This window comes from Diachasma alloeum, unplaced genomic scaffold (genome assembly GCF_001412515.2).
Source record: "Diachasma alloeum isolate Michigan unplaced genomic scaffold, Dall2.0 Dall_scaffold_00291, whole genome shotgun sequence".
NCBI classification, from domain to species: Eukaryota; Metazoa; Arthropoda; class Insecta; order Hymenoptera; family Braconidae; genus Diachasma; species Diachasma alloeum.
Window position 1 is genome coordinate 521,749 of NW_021680430.1, and position 14,698 is coordinate 536,446.

A 14,698-nucleotide genomic window follows, 5' to 3' on the forward strand; every position below is an offset into this window, starting at 1 on the left:
TAATGGTCAGTTTTGAGTCGCTGTGCTCTCCCCGGGACTTCCTGGACCTTCCGACTACTGTCACTCCGAAGAGTGGAATTTCGATTCGTTTATTGTTCGGGACAAGACGGGTTGCGGTGGTTTTACCCTTTTTTATGGTTTTATGCCTTGTCTCGTACCTGCGCCATCGATTTTTTTTTTGAGAATCCGAGAAAATTTTGGGGGATCGGTTGAGTGAAGAATTCCAGGGAAAATATGGGTTGCACACTGGGAAATGAATATCCATGGTCACGCGGAGGGAAAAATCTGTTGAAAATTAACCCCTGATGAACAGGAAATGCAAAAATTTCAAGGAATTGTAAAATTTAAGGGAAAATTTCGATATTTTTGTACAATTTTCCCTTGAAATTTAACAATTCTTTCTGAACTTATCGCATTTTCTTACTAGAATTAATAAATAATCTTCAACAAATGTTTTTTTGTGTTTTAGATAAAGTTTGACGAGAAAAAATTGTCGATTATATTAAAATTATGAAGGTCTACATTTGATTTTAATTTTGAACCGTTGAAGGATATTTTTAAAATCTAAATTAGAAACCTTTTCCGAAGAAAGGTCATAAAATATTTGAATAATTCCAATTTACGAAATTACTATTGTTTATTTTTTTGTTTTGTTTTATTCTCTCACGATTTAAATAACAACTCTGATGATTGAATATATCAAAATCTACAGTGTTATCCGCACAAAACTGTAGAAGAACCTTAGATATCATCAGCCGGGGAATTGAAATCAGGGACTGATTGCACAAAGCTCTACCGGTCATCCTAGCCGGGGGTTAAACCAATCAACTGGGCTTCCCTCCGGGATAATCTGAGGGATGAGCGGTCTTATTTTGTTGCGACCAGCCGTAAATTACAGGATATCCTCTCATTCTCATCGTAAACTGACCTCTAGGTTTCTATCGAATCGTTTTTCGTTCAATTGCATTCCTCATCATGAAATTTAAGTCGGAACAAGTCGGAGTTGGTCTGTGGGAATCTGGGACACGCGGATTTCAAGCGAGATTTCAGGCGAAAAGTTTTTATTTTCAGGGCTATTACACTTCAGGAAAATGTCATTAAGTGACACAAATAAATCGACTTGATTCTGAACAAATGAATGGATTGTTAATAATAAATTCATCGAGGTGATCACTTTCATTAATTTCACATTATCATGATCTAGTGGACAATAAAGGGGGAGGGACACTCAGTTTGTATTGATACCTCAATTTATACTATCGTTAGGTGCTCATTATTAGCTTTATTAAAAAATTATAACATTCATAACATTTTCGGTCGAGAATTGCAATGATTTCTTCATTATATAACCCCTCTAAGAGTAGATTAACATTGGAAAAATTACCAAGATACTTCATGTGACGTTCGTCGGTTTTAGCTTGCAGAATTTATCTTCACGAATATATTCTGATAGATTTCTCAAAATCAGTGGCCCATTAAAATCACTGAAAACCCACCAAAACTTTTTTCTCTCTCCCCCACTCACTCCACCTACAATTGAAAAACAGGTTAGTATATTCTCCCAAAATGCTGAGTATATTTTTCACGAGGGAACATTGCAACTGATGACGAAAAGAAAAAAAAAGACATTTATAAATTACACCGGGTAAAACCTATGGGTCGTCTTTTTTCCACGTGACGGCGCAGCACGTCTCGTTACATAAACTAGCAAGAATATTGTATTGCCAGTGAGAATACTTCGAAATAATTTTTCTCTCATCGTTGAGAGAATACTACCAACGGGCATTCAAGGGTGACGATGGCGGCGTTGCTTCACTCTTGCTTTTTCTCTTATTTTCTTGATTGAGCCAATTCCACTTCATTCTCAGCCTCGGCGAAACGTCTAGTCCGGCAATATTTTTACGCCTTGATCATTTTATGTTCTCTTAGACATGTATATGTCCGTTACTCCAACCGTCGTTCCGTGTTAGCCAGTTCATTTGTAACAATTTATTTGTGTCACAATGTAAAAATAGCTCCAGTGATTGTTTATTTTTGGTTTCTGACCGCCAAAGATACATTTTGTCTCTGTAAATTTTATTGACTCGGCGATTAACAATTCGTCACATTTTTTGACGTTGAGGTAATGAAGTTTCGAACAATATTAGGAATAAAAAACAGTCGGACATTAAACGGAGAAATTATTCGTCATGAACGAAAAAAGATCTATTAATTTTTATGAATAATTTCTTGCACCATTCATTGTTTATCGAGTGACAGTTTCATTCTACCTTTCAATATTAAATTTACTTTAAAAGTAAAATTATTGATTAATTTTCTAATGCATGAATGTTTTTTGAGAACATTTATTCTCATAGTTAAATGCAAAATGAACAATAATCGGATTTTTTTTAATCGACTGTTTTTTGTCCTCAACACGGGTTGAAGATTTGTAATTAATGTTTTCCATCAAAAGTAGCTGCGGTGGTCATTTACTTTCCTGTCTGAGCTGTCAGTACTTGCGAATAATTTATTGCTCTTTTAATTGTTTATTGAGTGACAGTTTTATTCCAACTTTCAACATTAAATTTACTTTAAAAGTAAAATTATTAATTAATTTTCTAATGTACCTTCAAGATTCTAATTTACAACTTACTGATTAACAATCGAGTATAAACGTCCACTCAATTCTCGAGAATGCTTATTCTCATATTTAAATGCAAAACAAACAATTATCGAATTTGTTTTAATCGACTGTTTTTTTCTCGCGTTGAAGATTTTAAATTAAAATTCTACATCAATGCAATTAGATAATTTAACTCTCCACTCCCGCCCTAATCAACTTAACCCATTTGTTAATGGAAAACCCCAATTTTTCCATCGCTAAAAGGGATTTTGGGTGGACGAGAGTGAGGAAAAATGATGGCGTCACGATGAGAGCCAATAGAGTGCCTGTTCTCGCGAGCACGTTTTCTCCTTAGGCGAGGGGCGCGGGGGAGGGGGATTTCCATCAGCCGCCCGGGGTATTGTCCCTTTTGTGTGATCAGCTTTCTCTAGGCGGGGTGCAGGTAAAGTAGGTGGAGTGAGTTGTGAGCGTGGCGATATGGCTCTCTGGCGTGCCGAAGGGGCGACATAGCGGGATTAGATAGATACATACTTTCCTTTTACACAATTTACGAAAAATGAGAACAGATAGATCCGCCAGGATGGCTTCGACCTTTTGGAAATGCGGGGAGTGGAGCGATATGCCTCTCCCTCCCGGGTTGATATGTTTGAGTGGAGAGCAAAAAGGCCATCTCGTAAATGCGTTGGAGCGACTACTGGTGACGGAATGCGGATAGACCGATGTTACGTATGCGGAAGGTAAATGGATATTGATAGGGAACATCGATATCTGGGATTCCGGGCGATTCGGGGGTTCATATAAGGCAAATGGAAAACACTGCATTGATGTTTTGGACGGTGGATCCCAGGTAGGAATTGACGATAGAAACAGGCTCATCAAGCCCTGGAGCAAGGCTTGGAAATGCTCAACCAGGGCTGGAGCTCAGCCTTGGATCAGCCCTCCTTCAGCCCCAAAATGATAACCTCGTTTCAGACTTAGGCCAGAAGGCTTGAACAATGCTTGGCGCCAAGCCAAGCCTTGAAGGACACAATTTTAAAGGCTCAATCAGAAAATATGGAATCAGCCTTCACTCGGCGGAAAAATTCGATTTTGGCGAAAGTCGACTTTCCCCCCCCAAAAAAGCCTAAAGATGGCACTTTGGCTGCGGGTGAAAAAAAAATTTTCTTTATTTCTGCATTTCTGGCGCAAGTGAGGGGCGCAGTGACATTAGGCGGGTCAGAAAATCTAGAATCAGCGTTCACCCGGCGGAAACATTCGATTTTGGCGAAAGGCGACTTTCCCCCCCAAATAAGCCTAAATATGGCGCTTTGGCTTCGGGTGAAAAAATTTTTTTTTCCCCCGAAGCCAAAGTGCTATATTTGGGCTTTTTTGGGGGGGAAAGGCGACTTTCGCCAAAATCGAACTTTTCCGCCGGGTGAACGCTGATTCTAGATTTTCTGACCCGCCTAATGCCACTGCGCCCCTCACTTGCCCCTGAAATGCAGAAATAAAGAAAATTTTTTTTTCACCCGCAGCCAAAGTGCCATCTTTAGGCTTTTTTGGAGGGGAAAGTCGACTTTCCCGCCCAAAAAAGCCTAAAGATGGCACTTTGGCTGCGGGTGAAAAAAAAATTTTCTTTATTTCTGCATTTCTGGCGCAAGTGAGGGGCGCAGTGACATTAGGCGGGTCAGAAAATCTAGAATCAGCGTTCACCCGGCGGAAACATTCGATTTTGGCGAAAGGCGACTTTCCCCCCCAAATAAGCCTAAATATGGCGCTTTGGCTTCGGGTGAAAAAATTTTTTTTTCCCCCGAAGCCAAAGTGCTATATTTGGGCTTTTTTGGGGGGGAAAGGCGACTTTCGCCAAAATCGAACTTTTCCGCCGGGTGAACGCTGATTCTAGATTTTCTGACCCGCCTAATGCCACTGCGCCCCTCACTTGCCCCTGAAATGCAGAAATAAAGAAAATTTTTTTTTCACCCGCAGCCAAAGTGCCATCTTTAGGCTTTTTTGGAGGGGAAAGTCGACTTTCCCGCCCAAAAAAGCCTAAAGATGGCACTTTGGCTGCGGGTGAAAAAAAAATTTTCTTTATTTCTGCATTTCTGGCGCAAGTGAGGGGCGCAGTGACATTAGGCGGGTCAGAAAATCTAGAATCAGCGTTCACCCGGCGGAAACATTCGATTTTGGCGAAAGGCGACTTTCCCCCCCAAATAAGCCTAAATATGGCGCTTTGGCTTCGGGTGAAAAAATTTTTTTTTCCCCCGAAGCCAAAGTGCTATATTTGGGCTTTTTTGGGGGGGAAAGGCGACTTTCGCCAAAATCGAACTTTTCCGCCGGGTGAACGCTGATTCTAGATTTTCTGACCCGCCTAATGCCACTGCGCCCCTCACTTGCCCCTGAAATGCAGAAATAAAGAAAATTTTTTTTTCACCCGCAGCCAAAGTGCCATCTTTAGGCTTTTTTGGAGGGGAAAGTCGACTTTCCCGCCCAAAAAAGCCTAAAGATGGCACTTTGGCTGCGGGTGAAAAAAAAATTTTCTTTATTTCTGCATTTCTGGCGCAAGTGAGGGGCGCAGTGACATTAGGCGGGTCAGAAAATCTAGAATCAGCGTTCACCCGGCGGAAACATTCGATTTTGGCGAAAGGCGACTTTCCCCCCCAAATAAGCCTAAATATGGCGCTTTGGCTTCGGGTGAAAAAATTTTTTTTTCCCCCGAAGCCAAAGTGCTATATTTGGGCTTTTTTGGGGGGGAAAGGCGACTTTCGCCAAAATCGAACTTTTCCGCCGGGTGAACGCTGATTCTAGATTTTCTGACCCGCCTAATGCCACTGCGCCCCTCACTTGCCCCTGAAATGCAGAAATAAAGAAAATTTTTTTTTCACCCGCAGCCAAAGTGCCATCTTTAGGCTTTTTTGGAGGGGAAAGTCGACTTTCCCGCCCAAAAAAGCCTAAAGATGGCACTTTGGCTGCGGGTGAAAAAAAAATTTTCTTTATTTCTGCATTTCTGGCGCAAGTGAGGGGCGCAGTGACATTAGGCGGGTCAGAAAATCTAGAATCAGCGTTCACCCGGCGGAAACATTCGATTTTGGCGAAAGGCGACTTTCCCCCCCAAATAAGCCTAAATATGGCGCTTTGGCTTCGGGTGAAAAAATTTTTTTTTCCCCCGAAGCCAAAGTGCTATATTTGGGCTTTTTTGGGGGGGAAAGGCGACTTTCGCCAAAATCGAACTTTTCCGCCGGGTGAACGCTGATTCTAGATTTTCTGACCCGCCTAATGCCACTGCGCCCCTCACTTGCCCCTGAAATGCAGAAATAAAGAAAATTTTTTTTTCACCCGCAGCCAAAGTGCCATCTTTAGGCTTTTTTGGAGGGGAAAGTCGACTTTCCCGCCCAAAAAAGCCTAAAGATGGCACTTTGGCTGCGGGTGAAAAAAAAATTTTCTTTATTTCTGCATTTCTGGCGCAAGTGAGGGGCGCAGTGACATTAGGCGGGTCAGAAAATCTAGAATCAGCGTTCACCCGGCGGAAACATTCGATTTTGGCGAAAGGCGACTTTCCCCCCCAAATAAGCCTAAATATGGCGCTTTGGCTTCGGGTGAAAAAATTTTTTTTTCCCCCGAAGCCAAAGTGCTATATTTGGGCTTTTTTGGGGGGGAAAGGCGACTTTCGCCAAAATCGAACTTTTCCGCCGGGTGAACGCTGATTCTAGATTTTCTGACCCGCCTAATGCCACTGCGCCCCTCACTTGCCCCTGAAATGCAGAAATAAAGAAAATTTTTTTTTCACCCGCAGCCAAAGTGCCATCTTTAGGCTTTTTTGGAGGGGAAAGTCGACTTTCCCGCCCAAAAAAGCCTAAAGATGGCACTTTGGCTGCGGGTGAAAAAAAAATTTTCTTTATTTCTGCATTTCTGGCGCAAGTGAGGGGCGCAGTGACATTAGGCGGGTCAGAAAATCTAGAATCAGCGTTCACCCGGCGGAAACATTCGATTTTGGCGAAAGGCGACTTTCCCCCCCAAATAAGCCTAAATATGGCGCTTTGGCTTCGGGTGAAAAAATTTTTTTTTCCCCCGAAGCCAAAGTGCTATATTTGGGCTTTTTTGGGGGGGAAAGGCGACTTTCGCCAAAATCGAACTTTTCCGCCGGGTGAACGCTGATTCTAGATTTTCTGACCCGCCTAATGCCACTGCGCCCCTCACTTGCCCCTGAAATGCAGAAATAAAGAAAATTTTTTTTTCACCCGCAGCCAAAGTGCCATCTTTAGGCTTTTTTGGAGGGGAAAGTCGACTTTCCCGCCCAAAAAAGCCTAAAGATGGCACTTTGGCTGCGGGTGAAAAAAAAATTTTCTTTATTTCTGCATTTCTGGCGCAAGTGAGGGGCGCAGTGACATTAGGCGGGTCAGAAAATCTAGAATCAGCGTTCACCCGGCGGAAACATTCGATTTTGGCGAAAGGCGACTTTCCCCCCCAAATAAGCCTAAATATGGCGCTTTGGCTTCGGGTGAAAAAATTTTTTTTTCCCCCGAAGCCAAAGTGCTATATTTGGGCTTTTTTGGGGGGGAAAGGCGACTTTCGCCAAAATCGAACTTTTCCGCCGGGTGAACGCTGATTCTAGATTTTCTGACCCGCCTAATGCCACTGCGCCCCTCACTTGCCCCTGAAATGCAGAAATAAAGAAAATTTTTTTTTCACCCGCAGCCAAAGTGCCATCTTTAGGCTTTTTTGGAGGGGAAAGTCGACTTTCCCGCCCAAAAAAGCCTAAAGATGGCACTTTGGCTGCGGGTGAAAAAAAAATTTTCTTTATTTCTGCATTTCTGGCGCAAGTGAGGGGCGCAGTGACATTAGGCGGGTCAGAAAATCTAGAATCAGCGTTCACCCGGCGGAAACATTCGATTTTGGCGAAAGGCGACTTTCCCCCCCAAATAAGCCTAAATATGGCGCTTTGGCTTCGGGTGAAAAAATTTTTTTTTCCCCCGAAGCCAAAGTGCTATATTTGGGCTTTTTTGGGGGGGAAAGGCGACTTTCGCCAAAATCGAACTTTTCCGCCGGGTGAACGCTGATTCTAGATTTTCTGACCCGCCTAATGCCACTGCGCCCCTCACTTGCCCCTGAAATGCAGAAATAAAGAAAATTTTTTTTTCACCCGCAGCCAAAGTGCCATCTTTAGGCTTTTTTGGAGGGGAAAGTCGACTTTCCCGCCCAAAAAAGCCTAAAGATGGCACTTTGGCTGCGGGTGAAAAAAAAATTTTCTTTATTTCTGCATTTCTGGCGCAAGTGAGGGGCGCAGTGACATTAGGCGGGTCAGAAAATCTAGAATCAGCGTTCACCCGGCGGAAACATTCGATTTTGGCGAAAGGCGACTTTCCCCCCCAAATAAGCCTAAATATGGCGCTTTGGCTTCGGGTGAAAAAATTTTTTTTTCCCCCGAAGCCAAAGTGCTATATTTGGGCTTTTTTGGGGGGGAAAGGCGACTTTCGCCAAAATCGAACTTTTCCGCCGGGTGAACGCTGATTCTAGATTTTCTGACCCGCCTAATGCCACTGCGCCCCTCACTTGCCCCTGAAATGCAGAAATAAAGAAAATTTTTTTTTCACCCGCAGCCAAAGTGCCATCTTTAGGCTTTTTTGGAGGGGAAAGTCGACTTTCCCGCCCAAAAAAGCCTAAAGATGGCACTTTGGCTGCGGGTGAAAAAAAAATTTTCTTTATTTCTGCATTTCTGGCGCAAGTGAGGGGCGCAGTGACATTAGGCGGGTCAGAAAATCTAGAATCAGCGTTCACCCGGCGGAAACATTCGATTTTGGCGAAAGTCGACTTTCCCCCCCAAAAAAGCCTAAATATGGCGCTTTGGCTTCGGGTGAAAAAATTTTTTTTTTTATTTCTGCATTTCTGGCGCAAGTGAGGGGCGCAGTGGCATTAGGCGGGTCAGAAAATATAGAATCAGCGTTCACCCGGCGGAAAAATTCGATTTTGGCGAAAGTCGACTTTCCCCCCGAAAAAAGCCTAAATATGGCACTTTGGCTCTGGGTGCAAAAAAAAAATTTTTTTATTTCTGCATTTCCGGGGCAAGTGAGGGTCTCAGTGGCATTAGGCGGGCCAGAAAATACAGAATCAGCGTTCACCCGGCGGAAAAATTCGATTTTGGCGAAAGTCGACTTTCCCCCCCAAAAAAGCCTAAATATGGCACTTTGGCTTCGGGTGAAAAAAAATTTTTTTTTATTTCTGCATTTCTGGCGCAAGTGAGGGGCGCAGTGGCATTAGGCGGGTCAGAAAATATAGAATCAGCGTTCACCCGGCGGAAAAATTCGATTTTGGCGAAAGTCGACTTTCCCCCCCAAAAAAGCCTAAATATGGCACTTTGGCTTCGGGTGAAAAAAAAAAATTTTTTATTTCTGCATGTCTGGGACAAGTGAGGGTCTCAGCGGCATTAGGCGGGTCAGTAAATACAGAATCAACTTTCACTCAGCGGAAAAACTCGATTTTGCTCATAATTTTTTTTCTTATTATTTCAGACGGATCAGACGCATGCAGCGATGGCGGTCCGGCGGTGAATGGGTGAGTAGAAAAAATTCTTGAAAAAGCGAATATTCTACAAAAAAAAACAAGGAAAAATTTTGCATTTCCCCTTTTTTTATTTCAAAACTCATTATTTTCAACTTAATCTTTTTCTAAACCACAAAAACGGAGTCGAAATTAGTAAAAAATATTCTTTTTGTCAACCACAATAACGAAGTTTTACATTCGTTAAAAAATCGTGGCAAATTTTACTATACGAACGGTAATCGTGAAGCCAAATGTAACTCAGTGAAAAACCCCTGTCTGTGGATGATATTTTCCGATTCGTTCGGTAAAAAAACCCATCTGTGGACGCAAAAATAATCCTCCTGTACATTAAAATTTCCCATACTGCGAGGGTATTTGTTTCTCGCGCTCATCTGAACGTCATGGAGACGAATGCAAGTGAAATTTTACCGAACGCCTCCATTAGAGATAAATTATACGCAATATCGAGCAATCATTCACTGGGATAATTTTTCCCTCACGCTCAGTAAATTTTCCCGGGCCACCGGATAAATTCATTATTCGTCTCGCATTTTTCCCCGAAATAGGGTAAAAAAGTACTGAAAATCGAGTTCACTCCACGATTACTAAACTTCTTCGGTAGTTTTTTCGTGCCTTTTTTCTCCGCGTATAATATTCCTTTCAATTTGTCCCTCACATGCATAATAATTTATTTTTTTTGTGAACTAATTTCCTAACACTAGATTCTTTTCAACTGAAGCCCATTTAACCAGTCCAGTATTCAGATAATCATGAAGAAATGTAGTCATTGCGCAGTGAAAAATATTGCGCTTGATTATACCCAACCAAAGAAACAAAAAAATAGCCTCGAAGGATTGAGATTTTCTACGGCTACAATTCCCCGCGAACGACAAAATCCGCCGCCAACAGCCGGTTTGTGCTTACTCAATACTCCGCCAGATTATCATAAACGCGAGGTAATGCGATATAGAATATTTTCCTTGTCCTTATCACTTCCACAATTGCGTTGGAAAAACGAATTCCGGAAATGAATGAGTCAAAGGAGAGTGTATTTTTCGTTATCCCACAGAAGAATTACATTATCCTCCCTTCAACTTCTATAAAAATAAACGGAAAACCTATGTTTGAAGTTTTCATACAACTCGGAGAATTCAATTTTCTCCAACAAAGGTAAGTGGTTGTAAAATCGCACATGAACTCACGGGAAACCTCCTTTTCACTTTTTTCTTTTCGGGACTATCAATAAAGGGGACTAGAATAAGTTAATCGCATCTCTAGTCTTCAGTGGGGTCGATGTCGAACGAGCCGACCCCTGAAGTTTACTCTGAAGTCAGAATAAAGTTTAAAATCCGAAGAGAAATTTTAATGAACGTTAATATGAATGAACACACTCAAGTGGACTTTATGGTGAATCTGCGGTCTACTATTATTGCTAATGATTAATTTAGAAGTGATGAATAATGTGGAATGTTATGAGCGAATGATTTTTTTGGGCGCACTGTCCGAAAAACGGAATTTTGCTGACTGTGTGATAAAAAAAGTATTTTCCCCTTTTATTCACCAAAAGCCTAAAACCGTATTCTGAATAAACGAAGTGAGAATATCTCGATTAGAATGCGGTTTTCGGGCCTAGGAACATAAAACAGCATTCGATAGATTAATTTTGTCTACTCATCAAAGTTGGAATTCATATAAAAACTTGTCAACTATATTATTGATAATAATCAATTTACAAGTGATGAATTAATCTTACGTTCAAATGATTTTTTCTCGTCACACTGTCCGAAAAACGGTATTTTACGAAGTGAGTTTAGAATTCTCGGTTTTCGGGCCTAGGGGCATAAAAAACGATTTGTTGAATTAACTTCCAGTTCATCAAAGTTACGATTCATGTAAAAATTCCTCAGTCATCTTGATGAATAGTCATTGTTGCACCTTTAATTTTTCTGTTGCGAATCAACTGGACTATGTTTATAGTATTTGAAGGGGTCTTGCTCCTACCGCTGAGCGTTAATTTTCATCGTCTGCCTAGAGCCCTGAATTCCGGCTGGTTTGATGAATCCCAGCCAAGTGAATCGGCTTCATCCTGGCAGCTACATATGCCAGGGCGAACGAGCATAATGGCGGACCGAGGACTGACTCCACATCTCTCTCTCTCTCCCTCTCTCGCTCCCTTTCTCATTCTATCCGAATTCTGGCAAACGTTGCTCTGGCTGTGTGGATATAATCCACCTTACAGACTCTCCACGGTGGCACATCGGTACCTAGGGCTTTACATTGATCGGCAGCCGGAGAAAAGCTTGCCTCTGATTGGCCAACAAGCCCCGGGATCCTTTCCTCGAGACTTCTCTCGCCAAAATGTGGTATTTTGTCGTGTGGACCGGGTGGGAGGAAGGGAAACGGCAGGGCTAAGAAAATGTTTCTCCCTGTTGGCGGAAGGAGCGCAAGCGAGAGAGAGGACTTGGCAAATTGAATACAGTGGGAGGGAGAGGACCAGCTCAACGAAATCCCGGGAAAGAAAATGGAAATCGTGTCCTTGGGTGATATTTTCGAGCCAACCATAGCTCAATCTCGGGATTAATCAATGGATGTAATCAAGAGTTCGTACTTTTCGGATCCCAAGTTTCTTGGGAAGTTGAGTAGTTGAGGGAATGCTCCAGCATTTCGAGGAAAAATATTATTTCAGGGAAAATTCCTCTCGGGTTGAATGGTTTTCTTGTTTTTTAGGGAAATGAGAACATTAGGGTCGAAAGTCAACAATCTGAGACGTTATTTTTCTTTTAAAAAATTCTAGATAGTCTCCCCCATGATTTATAATCGACCTATATTGTTTCATTGGTTGAAACTGGTTTGAAAATTTCATTTTTTAATTAATATAAAATTAGAAACCTAAAAAAATTGTTTTTCTTTCAACAAAAAATTCCATTATTTCCGTTTTAAAAAAAGCATTGTTAACAGTCTCTTTCATAATTTACAATCAAATAATATCATTTCCAGTGGAAATTTCCGATTTATTTGAAAAACAATTCTAAATTAAAAAAAAAACTTTCTTCTCTAAAAAAAATCCTTTTTTTTAAAGAAAAACTAATTTTTGACACTCTCTTTTCCTTGATTGTCAGTCGAATTTTACCATTGCATCAAATTTTTTTCAATCATTTTTTTTATTCGAAAAAAAATTAGATAATTTTCATTATCAATACTGAATTTAAAAATTCCCTCACATACTCTTTTGGACCTCAGCATTATTCAACATCTCACGTTCTGCATTGGCATTGAAACTGATATTATACTTTACATAATAAGCCATATGGTAATCAGGAATGCGAGAGTCAGTCGGCATCTCTTTGTTGGCGTTTAATCACTAAGCAGGATCTCGTATGCCCCCTTCTTTCCCAATTGCCATACGTAATTTCTAAAGGTTCTCTCATCAATCGGATATACATAAGCGTGAAGAGGAATCTCCCCTGCAGCGGTCGCCCTCAGCGGCAGATGTAGATACCTTCAGTGAGAAAAATCACTTGATTGGCCACATTCTTGCGTGAAGGCGTTGCTAACCGTCTCGATATTCATAACTTTCCGATATTCAGCGGACTCCGCGGGTAATTGCTTTCACAAGATCCTTCAATTTATTGGAAACTCGACACGTTTTCCCTTTTAGTTCGCGTGATTATTGGTATTCAACACTGATGGTCATCATTTCAAGATTCTGTTGTGTAATATTGCGGGAGAGGAGAATGCCGATATTATGTGCGATCAACTTTTTACTCTGAGTCGAAAAATTTCGTCGCTTGCAATTCTCGGCCGAAAAGATGATGAATGTCATAATTTTTTGATAAAGCTAATAATGAGCACCAAATGATCAATATAAATTGAGTTATCAATACGAACTGACTATCGCTCCCCCTTTACTGTTCACTAGATCGTGATAATGTGAAATGAACGAGTGTGATCGCCTCGATTAATGTATTATTAACAATTCAATCATTTGTTCAGTAATGCATTTCCAAAAAAATATTCTCAATTTTGAATACAGTCTCCCCGAAAATGACAACAAGTTCATTCCATCTACATCGGAATCTCTCCAATATCAGAATTCCACCCACCAATAGTAAACGAAGACCGCTGAATTTATGAGTCGTCTCCATATATACCCTGATATCACTAGACTGAAGGAATCGCTCGACTCCCATGCATAAATTGTCGGCATCTGCACCAGCATTGCGAACCCTTCCACGCTGGATGGTCTCCGCAGATAGTGAGATCCCCCCTCGAGGCAGTGGGGTTGCAAAATATTTCCAATCACTAGCTGAATTTCTTGCTCTCTAGTAAAACGCTAATGCTTATCTTCACGGTAATCTTCTTCTGCGGATAGCATACACACGAGTTTTTTTGTTAAATTCGAAAAAAAGAGCTTCATCTCCACAGAAGAATTCCTCGTTTCATACTTAATTACACACTATATGAAAACGGGTGATAAATGCTTCGATAACATACAGCTGCAACAATGAGCTGTGCATAACTTTCTAGGATGTGAACGTGACAATGAATAATTATCACATTACGCAACCGGATGCATCAGAGTAGAGGAATCCAATGCGTAGCAGCCATTTTTAATATTCCTTTGGAGAAAATCGAATATTTTTTAGAGAAAAATATTTGAGGATGTCAAAAACTGAATTTTGAGTGAAAAATCATCCAAAATATTGCGCTGTTCGCTTAAAAGAGAGAAAGAAAGTTTCTAAACAAAACTTTCAAGTCTGAACTTGAGACTTGAAAGTTTTAATTTAATCTTGCACGTCTCAAGTTGAGACTTGAAAGACTAAGTTAAAACTTGAAAGTCTCAACTTGAGACTTTTGAAGTCTTCACCTGAGGCTTTTAAGTCTGAACTTGGGACTTGTAAGTCTTGGCTTAGACTTTGAAATTCTAACTTGGAACTTTTGAAAATTTTAACTTGAGACTTTCAAGTTTTAACTGGAGACTTTCAAGTTTTAACTTGAATTTTCAAGTCTCAACTTGAAATTTGAGACTGTTAAACATTTGAACTTGACACTCAAGTTTTAACTTGAACGAGATTTGAAATTCTCAAGTTGAAACTTTCAAGTCATGTCGAAGTTAAAACTTGAAAATTGAAGTTCAATTAAAGAATCTAGAACAAGTGAAAGTTTCAACTTGGGACGTTCAAGTTTTAACTTGAACGAGACTTAAAATCCTCAAGTTGAAACTTTCAACAGCCTGTTCCAAGCTAAACCTTCAACGTTCAACTTCAATTAAAGAATTTGTAAGTTTCAACTTGAAATTTCAAAAGTCTCAACTTGAAGTCATGAGTCTCAAAGCAACGAAAAAAAATGCACTCTAAATTAGCAAAAACGTCGAATATTGATCATCGCCTTGAGCAGAATTTCCGTGCTGCCGGTACGCTTGGCGCCATCTCTCGCCAGGAGCCCCATGTAATTCCCACTCGGTCCATCGCCTGAGGGTTTAGACAGCGGGGTGGGAGAGCAACCGAGACGGGGGGGATGATAATGGCCCCGAGTGGGACGAGGCCACCCTGTCACCACCACCTCCCCTCCCCCCCCCCC

The 14,698-nt window shown here is 41.2% G+C and overlaps 1 long non-coding RNA gene across 1 annotated transcript in view; it reads left to right on the top strand.

Annotated features, from left to right (window-relative positions):
- Window positions 1–14,698, top strand: part of LOC107039076 — a 62,583-nt gene that overhangs the window by 1,218 nt on the left and 46,667 nt on the right. Inside the window, exon 2 of the long non-coding RNA XR_001460942.1 lies at window positions 9,088–9,130. This is a non-coding gene — a long non-coding RNA (uncharacterized LOC107039076). The remainder of the gene's footprint in view (window positions 1–9,087; window positions 9,131–14,698) is intronic.